This window comes from Notamacropus eugenii, chromosome 2, assembly GCF_028372415.1.
Source record: "Notamacropus eugenii isolate mMacEug1 chromosome 2, mMacEug1.pri_v2, whole genome shotgun sequence".
Lineage (NCBI taxonomy): Eukaryota > Metazoa > Chordata > Mammalia > Diprotodontia > Macropodidae > Notamacropus > Notamacropus eugenii.
This window is the reverse complement of record NC_092873.1, coordinates 120813639-120835187: the sequence shown is the minus strand read 5'-3', so window position 1 is coordinate 120835187 and position 21549 is coordinate 120813639. Positions and strand designations below refer to the sequence as shown.

At 39.0% G+C, this 21549-nt stretch overlaps 1 non-coding gene across 1 annotated transcript; it reads right to left on the bottom strand.

The window, feature by feature from the left end:
* Positions 1-21201: 21201 nt before the first annotated feature.
* On the bottom strand, positions 21202-21307 carry LOC140530530 (U6 spliceosomal RNA). Its single transcript, XR_011975967.1, has one exon. It is a non-coding gene; the product is annotated as a U6 spliceosomal RNA (small nuclear RNA).
* Positions 21308-21549: the final 242 nt, after the last annotated feature.

Genomic DNA, 21549 nt, shown 5'->3' with positions numbered 1-21549 from the left:
GCCAGCTCCATAATGTCTGCATTGTCCAATAAAAAAACAACTTGAGTAGCTGATGTGCATAATCACCCTTCCTCAATCCAGCTGTTGCCCGTGATTTTCTTCCCCTCTCTAACATAATCATCTTGATCATCCTACTAAGGGCAGGCACTCTCCTAGGTTGCTATGGGGATTTTCCTGAAGATAATTACTCAAGAATACTTCCAGGGTTTAACCAACTGCTAGACTCAATCTGCAGCCTCCATCTTTAGATGTAGCAAATATCAGAGGGCAAGAAAATGGCTGCAGTTGACAGCCACTAAGATCAAGAGAGTCCCCAACAGCTCCAGGTTCCCCAGCCGGATTAGGGGATTAACATTCAAGCTTGCCCAGAACCTAAACTCTTTGAAACTCTAGAGAAAGGAAAAATTAGAAGAAAAACCTTCAAAAAATTGGTAGGAAAAATAAATAATAACAACACTGCACTGGAAAACAGGAAACCTGAGTTCTAAGTCCCAGTTCTTCTATCTATGACTTCATGACTCTGGCAGGTCATATTCCATCTATGGGCTTCATTTTCCTCATTTATAAAATTAAGGGATTAGATTACATTAGACCTAAGAGCCCTTCGCACTCTCAGTCCACAATTCTAAGAATGAAATGTATAAGGCTTGTTGGAAAACCATCTCAGAGAAGGTGAACATTTAAATAATATGCCCCTGGTAGTCCAATCACCTTGCAAAAAAAAATTCCAAATTTAGGTCACTTGCTAAATTATGCACAGATGCCCAAAGAATTAGAGATTCTAACCAAGTACAGTAGCTATGTTTTAAATACAATAGACTGTGCAAAGTTGGAGATGGGAGTGGGATAAGGAATAGACAAGCAAGATGTCTTCCATTTTAAAGCAGTCCTTAATCTGCTAAAAACAAGGCACCCACCTAACCATGACTCTTCAAAAACTTATTCAATAAAAATGATAATAATACTTCTCTCCCTGAAGTGGAAGATATAAGAAAGGGTTGCCACCAGTCCCACCATTTGGGTAATGCTGACACCTACTGGCTCTTTCTTTTTTTGCTCCCAAACCTTTCAAAAAACATCTTATCACTCCATTTCGATGTTGTAAATTGATTTCCTTCTTACCTCTGTGGAAACATACCTGATTCTACACCACATGGCAATTTACAATGTGGTACATTTAGAGGAGCTCTGTTAAAGTGAGATAAAGTACAATGTCTGCAGATATTAACTTATGAATAATTATTTTAGGTATTACTAGAGCATCCTCACAATGTATGCACTGAGCCATTGCCTCAACTATATTTTCTCTATGGAGAAATAATGTTTGAGAGGGCCTCAAACTACACTGTTTTCAAATTTGCTCATTATTGACAGCCAACAGCGACAGATTAAAGCATCATTATGTGCATATGAACATAAAGAGCTCTGGAGAGAGGCAGAAATAATATGGGAGACTGAAAAAGACAGAGATAGAGGCAAATAGCCAGAAAGACAGAGAAAGAACTGAGAAAGGGAGGACTACAGTGTAGTTAGATCACTGAACTCGCAATTGGAAAGATCTGCATGTAATCCTGCTTCAGACATTTTCTTAGCTATGCAACCAGAGGCAAATCATGGAATCACAGACCTAGAAAGGACTTTAGAGGTCATCAACTCCATCTCCATCCCCATTTTGCAGACCAAGAAACTTAGGCACAGAAGATTACTATTACAGTATAAGTTCCTTGAGGGCAGGAACCATCTTTAGCCTCTTTCATTGTTTTCAGTGCTTAGCACAGTGCCTGGCACATCATAGGCACTTAATAAATGTTTGATAATTGTTTATTGATTGATAGATTGATGACTACTCGGGTTTGAACAGCTAAGGTAAATCGGAATTCCAAATCTAGCAACCTATTCGTGCTGCAATATCTTTCAAATCACTGCATTACAGTGGTTTTTTTTTTAATGGTACAGTGGAAAGAATTATGGATGTGGAATCAGAGGACATGGAATTATGTCAGCTGAGCAGCTGTCAGCAGGGTGTCTTGTTTACTGTCAGTGAAGCAGAGACAGGCTATTGCCTGGTGGAGTGGCAGGTCAAGTGACATGGACAATGCCCCAGAGGTACCTATTGCACAAATACTTGGCTGTTGCAGGGAATCCAGCACAGCAACAGGGAAAAAGCAAAGATAAACTCTCTTCCACCTCTGAAGGAGGCCAATCACTTGGTCCTTAAAGCAAAGAGTGATATAGGGGTTAAAGCAGGAAGACATTTAGTAGCTGTATGATTCTGAACAAATCAATTAACCTCTGTTTGCCTCAGTTTCCTCATTTGAAAAATGAAAAGGATAATAATAGCACTGACTCCTCAGGGCTGCTGTAAGGATCAAAGAGATGATCATTGTAAAGCAATTTTTGCTTTACACAGCACAGTACCTGGCACATGGTAAGTGCTAAATAATGATTAGTTATTAGCTTATTCGTTATTTCTCTTTCCGCAAGAAGAATAGTCAGATGTAGTAGAAAAGAACTAGAAATTAAGGGGACACTCAACAATTAGAAAATAGATGAGCAAATTATGGTATTTGAATGTATTGAATACTACTATGCCATAAAAAAAAATATGATAGAAAGAATGGCTTGAACTGTTACAGAGTGAAGTAAACAGAACCAGAACCATTTATACAAGAAAGGAGTAAAGACAAACAATTCTGAAAGACTTAAGATTTCTGATCAATGCGATGACCATCCAAAATGCCAGGGAATAACAATGAAGCATGTTAGCCACTTCTGAAGGAATGGTGATGCAGAATGAGACATACAATATACAGTATGGGTTCAAATAGTGGGACCTCTTTAGAGGATTCATTATTCACATTCATTGGCACTTAGCAGTACCTTTTCAGACATGGGCCATGTGAGAATTTGTTTAGCTTGGTGATTCCTATTTGCCACAAGGGGTTTGTTTTTCCTTTTTTAATGGAGGAGAGATGGGATGGGGAGGAAGGGGTAATGCACTGATCCATTTTGCTGATCTGTATTTTGCTTCCTTTTTATTTTTTCGTTACAAAGGATAATTTACTGGGAAGGAGAGTGAAAAGGGTACATTGGGAAATGCAGGTGTTAAAAAAAAAAAGACAAAATACTTTTTTTGTTGTTGTTGGGAACAAAGATAAGCCTGTAGAGCTTAAAGAATCTATTTGCTGAAATATTTCACTTAGCAAGCCAGTCTCATAAGCCAGCTATCTCGTCTTGAAGAGGCCCCACGGCAATGGCAGCAGTCCTCCACTATTATTACATCAGCCCTCTCCCCCATCCAAAGAATCTAAACTACCACTTCAGTATGAGAACATTTGATCCATTAGAGAAATACCAAAAAGCCAAAAGTTTAGTTTATAAGGAGGCTTCATGGAGCAAAAAGGAGATTGCCAGTTTTGTATTCCCATAATTGGCTTCATAACAGCAAAGTTATTGCAGCCCTGTTCTTATATCTATAGTTTACAAGCTCATCTCCCCAGAAGCAACCCAGTGACTGACAGTGGGATGAAGTGGCCTCACCTGAACTCTCAGGTTTGACTCCATGTCTTGAAGTGAAAAAAAATCTCTTTTAAACCAGACTGTCAGAGAGCCAGGACCCTAGGACTACCAATAGCAGTAACACTATAGTGGTATCTTAATGCCCTGCGAAAATGTTTTTAAATCTCGCTATTTAAGAATTCTCACTTGCAAAACCTGGGCATGGATGGTTGTTGTTGTTGTTGATGATGATGATGATGATGATGATGATGATGATGATGATGATGATGATGATGATGATGATGATGGTGTAAGGCTGATAACTGCACAGCCCTCTCTGATTTAAATCCAATTCCCTTGCAAGACAAGACATCACACCCCTGAGGTCATTGTTCCTCTTTGAGAACAAAGGGCAACCAATGGAGATCCAACTGGTCAGTTCCATCACTACTTCCTTCCTCCCTTCCGCTCTTCCTTCCTTCTTCCCATCCTTCTTTCCTTCCTCCCTTCCTTCCATTCTGTTCCTCTGTCCACATAGAGAACCATGCCCTTAAATGTAAGTGCTCTGCACAAAGGAATATAAATTTTAATCACTGAAACCTCACAAGATATCTTGGGGTTTGGGCATGAAATAACATCCTTAGGGAGCAAGGATTGAAAGAGGAGATGCTCCAAGCAATAGCCAAACCCTCAAAGGGAGGTTTGTCATCCCAGCCTTTCACAGAGAAATATTGTAGCTCTGAGTCAATGAGGATTGCATGTATCATGGACAATAATTAATAATGATGATGATCATACCTAGCACATGATAAGTATTATTCATTTTATCCTCACCACAAGTCTTGGAGGTAGGTGCTATTATTATTCCTATTTTACAAGGTAAGAAAACTGAGAAACCAAAGTCAAAGGACTAGCCTAAAATCCCACAGCTAGTTTGTGTATGAGGCCAGATTTTAACTCGGATTTCCTGACTCCAGGTCCAAACCTTTCTCTGTCTCACAGACCTAGAGCTAGAATCCAACCTCCTCATTTTACAAATGAAGAAATGAAGACACAGAGAGAGTTAGTGGCTTGTTCAATGTCACCCAGGTCAAGTGTCTAAGGTGGAATTTGAACACAGATCCTGACTCTAGATCCAATGCTCTTTCCCCTATATCACAGAATAGAAATGTTCAATATTTATAATTTATTTTCTGACCCTCTGTGTGCATTTAAACACATGCAAAGGTGATCTGTCTTTTGGACCAGAGTTCTATTGGGTTAGGTTATTTATTCCCTGTGCACAGTGGATAGTATGCTGGCTCTGGAGTCAGAGGTCTGGATTTTCAAACCCCAGCTCTGCCATTTATCACTCATGTGCCCTTGGGTGAGTCACTTCATCTCTGCTTTCCTCCTCTGTAAGATGGAAAGGCTGTCAAAAAGCTTGGCCATGAAGATGAGTTGAGGAAATCCACCTCCTTCCATTCTTTGCAGAGGTGGGACACAACGTGTGTGTGTGGAATGTTATATGCATTGCTAGTTTTGATGATAAAATAGCTATTTTATACCATGAACCATGGAAAGCTTTTTCCCTCACTTTTTATTCTTCCTTATAAAGGATTATAACACTGGTTAAAAGAGGAGAGAGATATACTGTAAAATGAACGTGGCGTAAGAACAGAAAATATCAATAAAAAGCATTTAAAGAAATACATCAAGAAAAAAAAAAGAGAGGTTTGAAGTGAATAACCTCAAAGGTCCTCTTAAGTTTTAAATCCTAAGATTCTGATTCTATAAATACATTCCAACTGAATTCAACAAACGTGTCAAGCAACTATCTAGAGGTCTTTGCGTCATCCCTGGCTTGTTTGAGAAATCGGTCGACAAGCATTTATGAAGTGCTTACCATGTGTCCAACACTGTATTAGGTGCTGGCAATACAAAGACATCAAGGATCATGCATTACAATGTGGGGGGTAGGAGGCGACTTCTAAAGTCACATATGCTTTTTAAGTCAAGTCAAGTCAATAACTATGTATTAAGAGCCTATATGCTAGGCACTGTGTTTTGCCTAGTGACGCAAAGAAGGCAAAAATAGTCCCAAACCCTCAAGAAGCTCACAATTTAATAATAATTCATTTGACCAAAACTGAAAGCTGGCTTATAAGTTCTTGTAGGGACCAAGAAATGCTTCCTCCTTGGGCTAGCTACTTGAGTGTATGTCCTCTTCCATTCATCCCACTCCTGTTCTCTCAGTCCTTGTATTTGTGATGGTAAGCCCATAGAACAGAGATTCCATATAATTCCCTGCTTTAGAGGGAGCCTGATCTTTGTTGCCTTTAGATAATTGTTCTTGAAGCAGGAATGAAGGCCATCCTGGGGGAGAAGAATGGTTTAGAGATGGCACTCACAGCTAAGTTTTTCTAACTACTCAGGAGAACAGCCCTCCCACACACAGTTGTACTGAATCTTTTGAAAACTGGAGCTTGGGAAGCTGCAGAGAACTACAAACTCTGAAGTGTTTTCATAATCCTACAGGAAAACAGTGGGACAATCAGGCTCACAACGTCTCTTCAAGAATATGAATTAGGTTTTTTTTTCATTTTTTTTCTATTTTCATTTTTTAAAAGGCTGAATTCAACTACAATTCAGTAAATTTAGATAAAGGATATTTAGAAGAAAGGATATTTAATTGGCACTACATAACATTTCACATAAACCTAGAGTTGGAAGGAAAACCAGAAGCCATCTAATCCAATTCCCTCATTTTACAGGTGAGGAAACAGAGGCACAAAGAAGTTAAGTGATTTGCTCTCTAATACTATACAATGTAGTATCAGAGGCTGTATTTGAACTCAAGCCCTTTGACCTCAAAGCCAGGGCTCTTGTGGCACTGTCTCCCTCAGACTAGTTCATTCCTGATTACTGTTCTCTGGTCTCCTCTTTTTCCTATACCCTAAGCAAGCCTCAAAGATTCTACCCAACCCTTCCTCATTATATTCTCACCTTATCTTCCTCCATGGCTTCAATTATTATCATCCTGCAGAAAACTCCCAAAACTTGACCTGCCTGATCTCTCCCTTAAGCACCAATCCTTTATCTCTAATTGCCTTTTCTCCACCAGGATGCCCCAATAGCTTTCAAACTCAGTATATATACCACAATGAACTCATCATCTACCCCCTTGTTAATGACAAAATAGTCCTCCTTAACCATAAAACATCCTCTTTTCATTTATTGACAGTATATTTTGGGGTTTTTTTCATCAGTGCAATTAGTTATATGCTAAACTTCCCTAATATTGAAACATTATTTTATCATATTTCTGTTAATCATATTTGTTCATAATAAACATTTTATATCACAAAAAAAGGTCATATTTTCCTCTGGACTTGAGCCCTTATCTACCAGACTTAACCTCTAGTCAACTTCATGCCAAACCATTCCCTTCCCTACACCCATACTCATCACCACCCTCCTTTAGTTAGAACAATGATCAATTCAACACTGCCAAAATACTCCCTGACCACTGCTTCCTATCTGTGTTGTTTATCCCATCATAACATAAGTTCCTTGAGAGAAGAGATCATATTCCGTGCTTATATGTGTATCTTCAGCACTTGGCATAGTGCCAGCACCTAGGAAGTACTTAATAAATGAATGTTTTTTTCCATTCCATTCTATTCACTTTGATCCCACATCTAATTAGTTGTTAAGCCCCAGCACTCTACCTCTGCAGTATCTCAGGTCTGTTCCCTCAATTCCATAGACACTAACTCTAAGGATTCTAATTGATATTCCTACCTTTAAAAGTCTACCCTCTCTAATACATTCTTCACAAGGAAGAAGAGTATGCAAGATGAACCAAATCACTTGCTATCATCTTAAACACCATCTTTCCTATAACCCTCCAGTCACAGGCATTCAAAGACCCTGAGTGCTAGGGCCCTAAAAATAACAGTCCCCCAACAATCACCCAGGGCCTTGGACCCTGCTTCCACCCTGTCCCAGCAACCAGAATCCAGGGAGAGCAACCTCTGATGCAACCAAACCCAGAAATTCTATCAGCAGGTACTGGAGCTCCTATCTCCTTCAGAGCTACAACTACAAAAAACCTAGAAAGGAAAATCCATGGCAGTGTTAAATGGTTCAATATAAAAAACTGTTATGATTTTAATAATGGAAATGACATCAAAGAAAATTTATTACCATCTACTTTTTTTCTGCGCCCTAAGGACCATTGGACCTTGCTTCTCTCCTGTTAGAATGTCAGTTCCTTTAGAGCAGGGCCTGTCAATCTTTTGTTTCCGTATCCCTGGCACTTATCACAGGGCTTAGCATATAGTGGGTACTTAACCAGTGTTTTTTCATTCATTCATTCATTCATTCATTCATTCATTCATAAAATAATCTTTCTAACTTATCCCTATTGCTATTTTCCTGCTCAAAGATTTTCAGTGGTTTCCATTACGGGCAACTAGGTGGCACAATGGATAGAGTGCCTGCCCTGGAGTCAGGAAGACCTGAGTTCAAATCCAACTTCAGACACTTTCTGACTGTGTGACCCTAGGCAAGTCACTTCAGGAAATTTCAGTCTCCTCATCAATTACATGGAGATAATGATAGCACTTATACAGGATTGTTGTAAAGATCAAATGAGGTAATGATGGTAAAGCCCTCCACATAGTGCCTGGCCTTAGTAAGTGCTATATAAATGTTAGCTATTATTTTTACCATCATTATTGCCTAAAGGATAAAATTGTAATTTCAGATATGCAAAGAATGAACAGGGACTATTTTTGGCTTTCTTAGTATCCTCAGTGCTTAGCATGGTGCCTGGAATATAATAAGTTCTTATCATCATCATCACCATCATCATCATCATCATTATTTATTTATTATTGTCACTAAACAGCATTATGTTACCTATTTTACCCAGTCTGCTGCCACTTAGGGAGTAAGCGAGCTGGCCCAGCTAAAGCAGCCAGGCACTCTGAGAAGAGAGTTGTATGTATCAGGCAAGTCAAACCACCACCAACCACTCCAATCAGTACAGTGAAGACAGCCCAAGACCTTGACTCCTAGAGCCTAGGAAATAGCATTGTCCTTTAGATGAGGGCTTCTTATACTTTTTCCACTCAAAATCCCTTTTCTCCTTTCAGCAGCCTTTGATGGTGTAGCATGACCTGAGGGCATGCACAGTGCAAAGTGTGCATGCTTTGTGTTCAGAACCAAGGCTTCAGTGAAGTTTCCTGAGGCAATATGGGCAAGCACAGCCAGAAACACGTTAGGTTCATTACGGATTTGATTTTGAATTAGTTTTTGGTTGTTGCACATAAGAAATCTTTTACTCTTGCCAAATTTTTTGCAACCCCATATGGGAACTCAATCCACAGTTTAGGAAGCACTGCTCTAGACCACTGACCCTATTTCCAGTCCAGACCCATAGTCAATCATTGAGGGAAGAGATCACTGTGGAGGAGAAGCTCACCTTCCACCATCAACTCAATGATCAGACCAACTGCCATTGATAGGTGGGGAAGGCCAAGAGTCCTGAGAAAAGCAGCACCACCTGGTCCTTCTCCCAAAGCAGTCCTCAGACTAAGCTGTCATGCTGGAAAGCAACTCTCAGGAAATTCAGACTAGCAACTGCTTCTTTGGGTGTCATAGGTAAAGCTACTGAAGATCAAAATGTTGCTTGACAAATAGTTTTTCATTCATTCATTCAATAAGTGCTTGTTGGTGGATCAGTTCAAGGACCTAGATAACCTGTTCCAACCAGCTTCACACACTGGAAGTTCCCTTTGCCCCTGCAACTCCTCTGTCTGATTGGATGGTTCCTCCCAGAATTTCCATTTAAGGACCAGGCCAAGGTCAACCATGTCTTATTACTCTAGACTTCCTCAACCATCTTCTCCCTTTCACCAGTACAGTGATGGCACTGTGGTGCCATCTATGGTCACTATTCTGGCACATAGTAAGAGCTTAATAAATGTTTGCTGACTGCTTTTCCAGCTATGTCTTACACTATTCTCCTTTCAATCAATCCCACAAACTGAGACTACTTAACTTTCCCTAATTTCTTCCTGACTTTTCCGATCTCTTTTTATCTGCCATGATATGGATTTCCTCCAATTCTCTGCCTGTTGAAATCCTTCTCTTCCTTTAAGACTCAGCTCAGCTAACAACTCCATATAACCTAGTCTAATTCTTTTGCCTAGAAGTAATCTCCTCTCCTTAATTTCTTACCTCTCTTGTTTTTTAACCTTTGATGAACTTGTCACGTCTATAAGACATTTCATGTCTTATAGATTACAAACTCTCTGCAAACAGGGCTCATGTTGGCTTTCACCTTTGTTTCCCAGGTGCCTAGGACAATACACTGAACATAACAATCACATTAATAAATGTGTGTAGAATTTAATATCCTTTTGACTAAATTCGGTTGATTGGCACTTATTTTCTTTTATTCTATTGTAGCAAAGTATACTAACACTTATAAATCCATTAGAATTAGAAAGGGCAGATTGGAACAAAAGAATGAATGCAGGTCATTACAGTACCATTATGGAGAAATGACAAAACTGGATGAATAGATACCCTACAAATTTGTATTATCTAATTTCAATTGGGTTCTCATTGATATAACAATCCTTTTATTCTTCTCTGGTTGACTCTCTATCATATTCCTGCAGAAGCTATTCGAAACAATCTCTCCACTCCTCAAACCTCTCAAAACTGCTCCTCCTTCCTCTCTTCCATAGAGGTCTTTGCCTCCTAGTTTCCTGAAACAATAGAGGCCATTTCCTCTTCTTCCCACTTTTATAACCTCTACATCATCCTGTCTTCCCCTCTTTGGCTACAGTCTCTGACAAAAAGTTGGCTTTTGTCCTTTCCAAGGCCAACTGTTTTGTTAATTCCCTAGATTCCTTCCCCTCCAACCTAGTCTGGGTACTTATCCCTTTGATCATATTCATTCTCTCTCTCTCTTTCTCTCTCTCTCTCTGTCTGTCTCTCTCTGTCTGTCTGTCTGTCTCTCTGTCTGTCTGTCTCTCTGTCTGTCTCTCTCTCTCTCTCTCTCTCTCTCTCTCTCTCTCTCTCTCTCTCTCTCTCTGCCCCCTCTCTTCTTCCTTTTCTCTTTATCCCTTCCTCTCTCTCCTATTCTCTCTCCTGTCTGTTGGCTCCTTTCCTACTGCTTACAAATATGCTCCAATCTCCCCTATTCTTTCAAAATCTTTTATTTGACTCTGCCACTCACTCTCATCCTATGTCATAAGCAAACTCCTTAGAAAAATCAGTCCAGTCTCATTGACTCTACTTTCTCACCTTGCATTCCCTTCTCAAATCCTTGGAATCTGGTTTCTCGCCCCATTGTTGTCATTATTGTTCAGTCATGTCCAATTTTTCATAGCCCCATTTGGGGTTTTCTTGGCAAGGATACTGAAGTGGTTGGCCATTTCCTTCTCCAGCTCATTTTACAAATGAAGTAACCGAGGCAAACAGAAATAAGTGACTTGCCCAGGGTCATATAGCTAACAAATATCTGAGGTCAGATTTGAACTCAGGTCTTTCTGATTTCAGCTCTGGTGCTCTATCCACTGCACCACCTAGCTACCCCTTGCAAGGAAAAGGTCATGCCTTTATCATCTATATGTGTCAATAAACCTCCCATTCTGTTAGATTCCCTTAGATGGAGCAAGTCTTAAATATGTGCATGACATCACCTTCCCTTACTTATTTGGTGTCTCTATCATTGCTCCACATTTGTTACTGTCATGTAGCTCTACCAAAATATTGCGTAGGTATCTCAAATCCAAGTATAAAACAGAATTCATTATCTCAACTTTATCAAACTTGTCACTCCTCCAAAATTCTTAATTTCTGTTTGAAGGCCTCACTACTCTTCTAGTCACTCAGGTATAAAATCTTAGAGTTATCATCAATTCTTCACTCTCCCTTATCCCCCATGTCTAATCAGTTGATAACACTTGTCAATTCTAACACCACAAATATCTCACATCCATTCTCTTCTCTCCACTCACATACCAACTACTGCAGTTCAGGTCATCTCTCAGCTGTACCATTTCAAGAACATCCTAATTGGATTCACAGCTTCCAGTCTCTCCCCTCTCCAAGCAATCCTCCAAACACCTGCCAAAAGGCACATATCTGAATATGCCCCTCCCTACCTTAAGAACTTTCAGTGGCTTCCTCTTCCCTTTAGAGTAAAATACAAACATCTCACTTCAACATTTCAAGCCCTTCACGACGTAACTCTGGCCAACCTCTCCAGATATTTCACATGTTTTAGCCAAACTAGCCTACTTCTTCTTTCTCAGATGTAGGGCTCTATTTCTCCTTTGCATAGGCTCTCTTAACATCTGGACTATAATTCCTGTTCACTGTAACTTGGAGATTCTCTAGATTCCTTCAAGTCTCAGTCTATGTTTCACCCTGGCAGGAAGCCTTTTCTTATCCCTGTAAAGGTTAGTCCTTTCTTTCTTCTCAAGTTATCTTAAATATGTCTGTCACTAATTTTTTAAATTTCTCAGCAGAATATAAACTCCTACATATCAAGAACTGCTTTTCATTTATGTCTTTTGAATTCCCCCAAGCCTACCACAGTGCCATTCATCCAGTAGGCAGTTAATAAATACTTATTCAACTAAACTGAATAATCTTTTAATACTTCCAAGTTGCTAGAATTCCATTGGTGTGGCTATTACTTCCACTAAAACAGTTCATCTAATACAAAAATATTTGTATTATTCACTAAATTTACTCAGATGATATCATTGTTGAAATTTCTCAATACAATCCTTGTTTCAATATTGTTTCCACGTTGAACTTTCTTGTATATTTATTTAACTCAAAATTGGGGGTGGAGGTGGGGGCGAGGGTGGAGACAGAACTATGCCCCTTACAAATACAATGTTCGATATAAAAGTGACTGAAATCATTGCCATCTTGCTCAGAAGGGCACAACAGCTACTCTATAGGATCAGTTCAACTTGAGAAAATGTGTGTTTGTCCTTCCATTGCCAAAGAAGACCATACCATCAGAGAAATAATGACATGACTTGCACTTGACTTTGTTTTGAGTGAGGGAGGGCTGTGCAGGTCACCAGCCTCACTTCTCCTCCAGAGCCATCTGAATCCAGTGACCAGATATTCATCAGGATGACTGGAGATGACCCAGAATGAGGCAGTTGGGGTTAAGTGACTCGCCCAAGGTCACACAGCTAGTGAGCATCAAGTGTTTGAGGTGAGATTTGAACTCATGTCCTCCTGACTCCTGCACTGGTGCTGTATCCACTGTACCACCTAGCTGCCCCCAATGGGTTTGTCCAGAGAAGTGTCCAAGGTCAGATTTGAACTTAGGTCTTCTTGACTGTACAGCCAGCACTCTATCCATTGTGCCACCTCGCTACCACAACTTGAGAAAATATAAGACAAAGGAAGATCTAAGTCTGCCTTTTTTTCAAAATAGTTACCTAAATCCTGTCTCCCCAATCCATGGGGTGCTCATCCAAGTCTTTTTGTACATCTTCCATGTGGAATCGACTCAATACCCTAGAGTTCTTCCTCTGGTTGTTTTACTATATTTTCAATACCATTGTAGCACTCAAACTGTCCATCTGTTATCCATCATTTTGTTCCATAATTACCCGCCTCTCTGTTCATAAATGGCCCCAATGATGGTTTTATATCTCTTCCAAGTAAATCATTGTTAGTGTACTGCTGTGGCCTACTTATCCTCACCATGCATCTGTCTGTAGCCCTTTTGTATTACCTGCAATTTTGATTCATCTGAGGTGGTGACATTCCATGATTCCCAGCCATATAGCATTCCTGGGAGAATGTTGGTGCTAAAAAAAATAATATGGGCTTTTGTGACAGTGAGCAGCTTGGGACAACTGAGAGTGCTGCCCACCTTCCCAAATGGAATCCAGCTGGAGATCCTCCTCCCATTCAAATCTGGGACACTGTTCTTGGCTGTGGGACTGGCCACTCAATCACTGCTGGGAAAAAGAACTCAAAAGGGATGTTCTATGAAGAGTGGGTCAATAGCACCATCTGCATGTGTGAAAGACGCCACATTTCTGGGCAAAGACACATATATCTAATACAAAAATGAATGTCATTTGCTAAATTCACTCGGCATCATTGTTGAGATTTTTCAGTTCAATCCAGTCTGAATATCATTCCCATTCCAGCAAGTGTGTGTTTTTTCCTTAATCCAAAGTTGGTTGGGAGAGGGAGGGAAAAACCTGTCCCTTGAGAAAATATCTGATACAAAAATGACTAAAATCATTTAGTCAGTTTTGCTTGGAAGGATACAATAATATCTACTATATAGAATCATACCAACTTGAAGAAATAAGCCAAAGGAAGGTCTGGGCATGTCTTTTGCAAAATACTTACCCAAATCCTATCTACTACCCCAGAAATAAGCTGTGAACATAACTTACCGTCATGACATGATTCATGGCCCGGAATGCACTAGAGATAAAGCTATCATCGGAATCCAGGGAGTTCGATGCTGAGACAATGGTCTCCTGGAAAAGGAGGGGGAAGGGAAAGCAGGAGTAGAGAAAGAAAGACAGACAATTATTTTAGCAGGTCACTTATTTTATGACCATTATATATTACCTCATTCTGAATTTTCAATAAATCAAGGACATCCAGTGCTCCTCCACTCACCTTATTAAATCACAACCCAAACCCCATAGGTGACAAGATCTGGTGATTCATTTGACACTTACTAAGCACCTATTGGCAATGCCATGAGGCAGAGGCACGGAAGAAACAATGTTCTGACTTGCTCCTAATTCAGTGAGTCTGAGAGTGGAAAGAGCAGACCCTCATCTGCTTTGCTGGTGAACTTTATTGCTAAAGCATTACCTGGGAGGGCAATAAATCCATGCCCTTTCTACTTAGACCCTGTGGAGGGGGCCCAAAACAAACGTTCCAAATACAAATTCCAAGGTGCTTTGATGAAACTAATTTTATTCTAGGGCAAGAAATCATAGTCTATTTTAAAACAATAACTCATTGCCACTGTCCTCCATAACTTCCCAGATTGAGAAGTTTGCTCTAGAGCAGCTAAAGGGACAGAGTTTGAATTGGTTGGTTTTCCATCTCGGGCAGCATACCTGGGGCAACTGCAGAAATTTTACAATTTGTCTACTAAAAAAAGCAAAGAATCATTTTCCAAAAACTTTAAGAAGTAAGTTGTCTGTGAATTCCTGGAGGAGAAGCATTTTTCCCACTGTAAAAGAAAGTCCTAGAGGCTTCTTTGTCTCAGGACTTCTTATTAGGAAGAGAGAGGCATTTTATTAGTAGTAGTATCATCATCTAGCCTTTACATAATGGTGTAGAGTCTGCAAAGCAACTTACAAATATTATGTAATCTTACCTTCATAACAGCCCTAAAAGGTGGATACTATTATTATCCCCATTTTGCAGATAGATCAACTGAGTCAGGTAAATGTAAGTAATTCACTCAGATACACACTTCTGGATCATTGCTTTTCTTGTCTACTCTAGGGTCTTGCAATCAGGAAGACTCATTTTCATGAGTTAAATCCAACCTCAGACACTTACTAGCTATGTGACCTTTGGCAAGTTGCTTAATCCTGTTTGACTCAATTTTCTCATTTGTAAAATGAGTTGGAAAAGGAAATGACACACCAGTATCTTTGCCAAGGAAATCCCAAAATAGGGTCAAGGAAAGACAGACATGACTGAAACAACCAAACAACAAAAAAATTCCTCCTCTTTAATTCTGGGTTCTGAATAAGAAATTTCACTGTAGATTAAGGAAATGAGGAAAAAGCTTTAGGGGGGACTGGTATACTGAATTTTCTAGTCTACTGTTCCACTTATTCCCCTTGCCACCCCATGCTCTTTCCTACTCAATACCAGTAATGCCACAGGTACACCTACATTCCTATGAATCTAAGTACTCAAAATCCAGTTGGTTCCCTCTCTGACATAGCCAAACTCCGCTCAGCCCATACCCTTCTTCGGTGCCTGTTGCCACCCACAACACTCTGTCCCAACAGATGTTGCCACAACTCAGGCATCCCAGTGCAAAGTCACCTTAGTGGCTCTACATGGACACACCTGCCAACCTATTTCTCTCCCTAGGTAATACATCTACCACTTTTGACCATAGTCCTATGGTACTAAGTTCCTCTTATAACCTTTTTGTACCTAAAATCATGCAAAAAACCAGTACATACATGTGAAGTAAAGCATGTCTTTCAGGAAATTGCCTCTTATTACAAAACCTACAGGGAGGAATTCTCAAGCTCATGTTCCAAATGCCTTTCTAGTACTTAACCTCCACCCACTTCAAAAGCTGATAATATTTTAAAATTGAGACACTGTTGACCTGAAATAAATTCTTACAAATATTTTCATCTCCATCTTGTCTTTTGGGCAGCCAGGTGGTACGGTATATAGAGTACCAGCCCTGGAGTCAGGAAGACTCATCTTTACAGTTCAAAAATGACCTCAGACACTTATTAGTTATGTGACCCTGGGCAAGTCACTTAATCCTGTTTGCCTCAGTTTCCTCATCTGTAAAAATGAGCAGGATAAGGAAATGGCAAAGCACTCCAGTATCTTTAACAAGAAAACCCTAAATGGGGTCACCAAGAGTCTGACATGACTGAAACGATTAAATAACAATCTTGTCTTCACATTCAGTCCATGGGCACTGGAAAACACTCAGAATACATGAGGTGGGCTATAATTCCAAGTCTATGGCAAAGAATATTCCAGAGTTCACCTCACATTATTCCCTGTCAAAACTGAGTCAATTTTTTTCTTTGTCTCAATGCACTAAAAGTGTAGAAAAGCTACTAAGAAGCCTATTTCATAAGTAAACATATATATACACGCACACATATGTATATATGATGTGTATATACATCATATATATATTTGCTCTTTTAAATGAGCTTCTGCGCTTGTGCAGAAATAAACTGAAATACTTTTGAATCCTAGCTGGATTTTGTTTGAATCCTGGATCACACTGCCATCTGGTGGTACTCCAAAAAAATTACAAGTATTCATATATCTAAGGTAGAATCATCAGCTATCATTAGTCTTATACACACTGAAGAAGAAAAATGGAATTGGGAGTTAGCTAGCCATTGGCTAATATCTCAATATTACTTGAAATATTAGTGCTGACATCACTACGTTTAAAAATACTCAACATAAAAATCTAGAAGATAATTTGTTTTAATTGTTCACTCCAAGCACCTACACAATGTTTTGAACCTAGTCTATGCTTAACAAATTTGGTCCAATTTCTTCAAGCTCATAAACCTATTTAATTTAGTCTTTTGTAGATCAAAGTAACCTTAGGGACTCTCTAGCTCAACCACTTGTTGGGTTCAGCACCCACAAACAGGATTCTTCTTTGCAAATATGTTATTATGCATTTTGTATAAAAATAAAGCAAAGATAGATAAAGCTATTCCAGAAGGAAAATAAAATGGGCAAAAGATTATATGAGAAATGACCTTATTTGTAAATTTTTTTCAAATAAGGGCATTCATACTCAGGCCTCCCTCAAAAATACTTCAGTTGACTATTAAAAACAATAGGATAGTCAACTTTTCTCCTATTAATAATAGTATTATTATGAAGAGTTCTATTTTTGGAACATTACCAGATTCCTAATTCTAATAAGAATTTAGAAGTATCATTCAACAATAGATTTAGCTTCTACCTATCATTCCTTCATCCAAAAAAATTTTTTCATTTTCACATTGCTTTTATATCCAAATATATCCTTTTCCCTTACTGACCTACTAAGCCATGCCTTGTAATAAAGAATTTAAAAAGAAAAAGAAAAAAAGTAGTTCGGTAGAACCAACCAACATATCAACCATATCTGACAGTATAGTCAATATTCCACACCCATGCTCCCCTGCCCCAGGAAGCGGGAGTATATATTTTCTCAACTCTTCTCTGGGCCAAGATTAGTCATTATAATTATACATTATCCAGTTGTTGTTTTTTTTTTTCAAAAACATTATTAAATACCTCATACAGGCAAAGCAAAGTCTTGGGTGTTAGAGAGATTTACTTATGTAAGGGAGGGGCTAGAATGAGGCAATCAGTCACCCCACCCCAATTAGAGTAACTAACGTTGTTCACTAACCTTGGATACGTTTGTCAGGTGATAACACTTCAGATGAATCAGTTAATCTAACCCACACTATGTCATGTCCTGGGGGTTTTCTATTAAATAGCAAGCTAGTTTTGGAACCCAAAATTTCGGTATCTGACAGAATAGAAAACAGTCAAACCTAACTTGTCAGCTTCAGGGAGGAGCAGAGCCTTTTCCACATGCCCCTCTTTGATGAGAAAATAACCTTGTGAACTTCAGAGGGTCAGAGGATTTGGACTTCTCATTGGCATCCTAGCAGCATTGCTGGGGATAATAGAGATTTACAGTAGCAACCAAGGCAGCTATGTGGTACACTGGATAAAGTTCTGGGCCTGGAGTCAGGAAGATTTATCTTCCTAAATTCAAATCTGGCCTCAGATACTTCCCAGTCTTGTGACCCTGGGCAAGTCACTTAACCCCGTTTGCCTCTGTTTCCTCACCTGTAAAAGGAGCTGGAGAAGGAAATGGCCAGCCACTCCAGTATCTTTGCCAAGGAAACCCCAAATCGAGTCACAAACAGTCACCCATGACTGAAATGACTAAACAACAACGTAGCAATTTCCACATTAGGAGCCAAGGACAAACTAAAAACATAAGGAAAGGCAACTTCAAGATTCTACAAAGAGCGGAAAGCTACACCACATCTAAAAGACCACTTTCCCCCTAGATTCTAAAAGTACTTGTGAAAGAATGTTACAGCATTGGGGGAAGGGATGCAGAGAGAGTGATGAAGATGTTTGGACCAGCTGTTCCTACTGTGTGTGTGTGTGTGTGTGTGTGTGTGTGTGTGTGTGTGTGTGCGCGCATTTTAGTCGTATCTGACTCTTGGTGACCCCATCTGGGGTTTTCTTGGCAAAGATTCTGGAGTGGTTTGTCAAATCTTTCTCCAGCTTATTTTACAGATGTGGAACTGAGGCAAACAGGGTGAAGTGACTTGCCCAGGGTCTCACAGCTAGTAAGTATCTGAGGTTGAATTTGAACCTGAGGAAGATGAGTCTTCCTGACTCCAAGTCTGGTGCTCTATCCACTGCACTACCTACCTACCCCTCTTCTAGAGAAGAACACAAGAAATAAATGGAAAGGATAGGATGAAAAACTAATGCCTTCCTGAGTCAGATTAAGGAATCTTCTGTAGATGCAGCTGTAGCTGAACTGACAGTAGGTGGCATAGTACATCGAGCCCTTGGCCTTGAGTCAGGAAGATTTGAGTTCAAGTGTGACCTCAGATATTTCCTGTCTGTGTGACTTTAGGTAAGTCACTTAGCCTTGTCTACTTCAGTTTCCTCATCTATAAAATGAGCTGGAGAAAGAAATGGCAAACCATTCCAGTATCTCTTTGCCTCAGTTTCATTATAAAGTAAAAAGGAGATAATAATAGCACCTCCTTCCCAGGGTGGTTGTGAAGATCCAAGGAAACAATAACTATCAAGCACTTAGCACAACTCCTGGCACACAGTAAGCACTCTAAAAATGTTAATTGCAATTATTTGGCAATCAGATACAACCTTGTGGTACGTCTTATATTATTTCCATATTCAATTTTCATACAGACAAGCTGCACAAAGGATTGCCTGATATTGTGTTGTAACTGTGCAGTATACCATAGACAGTATAGGGTAGCAGTTAGCAGGCTAGTCATGGAGCAAGGAAGATGGGTTCAAACCCTACCCATGCCACACACTGGCTCTGTGACCAGTCACCTCATCTCTCAGTACCCCAGGTAATTTTCCAAAACTATAAATTACTGAGCAGGGACTGACCCACTCTGGTAGAAGGAGTTCACTTATCAATTTTCTTGTAAGCCAATAAGATCATAAGTTCAGGTTTTAAAAAAAAAAAGTCATTGTCATGTTATGAAAACTTGATTATGTGACTGTCACTATTTTTTTCTTTCCTTTTAGAGGTGATTGGGGTTAAATGACTTGCCCAGGGTCACCCAGCTAGCAAGTGTTCAAAGTCATACTTGAACTCAGGTCTTTCTGACTCCAGGGCTGTTGTTCCATATACTGTGCCACCTAGCTGTCCCAGATTATTACTTTATAAAGCCTCACTTATACCCCCCTATTTTGCGGAACCAATTAATTGAAGAGGTGGGACCTACTTGCTTTTGCACCTCTTCTTATCAAGTAGACTGTAAATTTCTTTGTAAATTTACCCACAATACCTTGAATGCAGTAGGTGTTTTTTTTCATCCCTTCCATTTTCTAGCAACTATCCAAGGCCATTAGACCCAATCACATGTATTCATGTTGAAAACTGCTCACAGAATAATGTTGCCTTTACAATCTACTATTCAAGTGGTTCTTTTCACCTAATGATGTGCTTGAAAAATAATTAGAACAGGCTTTTTAAGCTCTCCATTTATACCAGATCTAAGACTAATACCCATTTAAAAAAAAAAAAAACCAGTATGTGGCTTTTTTAAGGAAACAAATTTCATTCATTTTAAATTGTCTACAAATAACAAGATGAAAATATGAAGTAATGTGGAAAATATCCTAAATGCTTAATCCTGGAAAGAATAAAAAGCTTTGAATTCATGACAGTTTTACGTAATTAAAATAATAGTATATTAAAGACATCTCATTATCTGTCATACCTCTGGCTCTTTGTTTCTTGCTGGTATTCCAATCATTTCTACTGAATTTTTTCTGGACAGTTGGTCAACAACAGTTCCCTGAGAACACAGACAATTTATTAAATGCATTCCCACATAGCTGACATTCTGATAAAGAAACATAAGCAAGAATACTTAAGTTTTTCATAGATGTATACTCAACTCTATTCCCAAAGCCAAGGCTGGTTAATTTTCTTATATTCATTTTATAGATATCCCCCACATTCACTTTCAAAGTAAAAATAGAGAGCTAGCTATAGGGACAGCATTACTCACTTTTATTATGTTTCATGGACTTGGAACACAATATTTTGATAAATGATACAGAAATCACCCCTACCTATCTCTCAAGAGATAGGTCAAACAATGACACTTACTCTTTTTCTTTTTTCCTTCTAATTTAAGATCATAAAATCGCAAAGCTAGAGCGAGAAGTGACCTCAGAAGCCAACCAGTTCAACACCTTCATTTTACAGATGAGGAAACTGGGGTGCAGAGAAGTTAAGTGAGTTGTTTACTATTTGACCAGATCTGACTTAATTAAATTTAATCTAATTTAATTTATCTGTCCAGCTGATAAATTAGTTAAAATAAAGAGGTAATCTCATAAAGATATATATATGTGTGTGTATGTATATGTATGTTTTTATAATGTATATATTTTTTAAACTTTTTTTAAAACTATAAATGTATTGGGGAATGGCTGAAGGAGTTGTAGCATATAATTATGATGGAGTATTATTGGGCTATCAGGAATGGTTTCAGAACATACATGGCAAGCCCTTTATGAACTGACGCAAAGTGAAGTGAGAAGAACTGGGAGATCATCGTGCCTAGTGATAGCAACATTGTGATGATGATCAGTTGTGAAAACATGGCTACTCTGATCAATACAATGATCCAATTCCTTTTTTTAAATATGGAATGCTTCACAAATTTGCATCTCATCCTTGCAAAGGGGCCATGCTAATTTCTCTGTATCATTTCAATTTTAATATATGTACTGCCAAAGGAAGCACAATTCAAGACAATTCCAAAGGATTCATGAAGAAAAAATGCTATCTACCTCCAGAGACATGATGAATTTGGAGAGTAAATTGAAAATTTTTTTGGTTTTTTTTTTCTTTTTTTTAACAATATGACTAATATGGAAACATGTTTTGCATGATTTCACATGTGTAATTGAGATTATTTTCCTTGCCTTCTCAGTAGAGGGGGAAGAAAGGAGAAAATTGGAACTCAAAATTTAAAAAGAAAAAAT